Raw genomic sequence first — 652 nt, 5'->3', positions numbered from 1 at the left:
GGTGGGTGCAGCCCCTCCACTCCCAGAGACCCTCTTCCCCAGGACCTCCCTGCCCTGGGACCATCCTCCCCACCCCTAGGACCCCACAGACTGGGAGCTCCCCATCCTGGGACTTCCCAACCCTGGAGCCCCCCTCCTCAGGATCCCTAGCCTGGACCCCTCAACCCTTGGATCCCCTGCTCCTAGAACCCCTTGCCCTGGGACTGCCTGCCCCAATCCCCTGCCCTGGGACCCCCCCACCCCCAGGACCCCACAAACTGGGAGCTTCCTGTCCCAGGATCGCCTACTCTGGGCTCCTCCACACTGGGACCCTCCTGCCCCAAGACTCCCCACTCTTGGGACACCCCTATTCCAGGAGCCTCCTGCTTTGGAGTCCCCCACCCTGGGACCCCTTCACCCCAGGGCAGCCCTGCCCAAGGACTCCGCTGCCCTGGCACCCCCACCTTGGACATCCCACCCCAGGACTTCCCAATTTGGGACCTTTGCCCCGGGACACCCCCAGATCCCACTGCCCCCCTCTGCAGGTTTTCAGCCTGGAGGAGCTGCTGAGCCCCCTCGTGACACCCCTGATCCTCATCTTCGCGTTTCCCCCCCGCGCCCTCGAGATCGTGGACTTCTTCCGCAACTTCACGGTGGAGGTGGCGGGGGTGGG

The sequence above is a fragment of the Corvus brachyrhynchos genome, unplaced genomic scaffold (assembly GCF_000691975.1).
Source record: "Corvus brachyrhynchos isolate BGI_N302 unplaced genomic scaffold, ASM69197v1 scaffold706, whole genome shotgun sequence".
Lineage (NCBI taxonomy): Eukaryota > Metazoa > Chordata > Aves > Passeriformes > Corvidae > Corvus > Corvus brachyrhynchos.
This window is presented reverse-complemented; position numbering follows the sequence as displayed.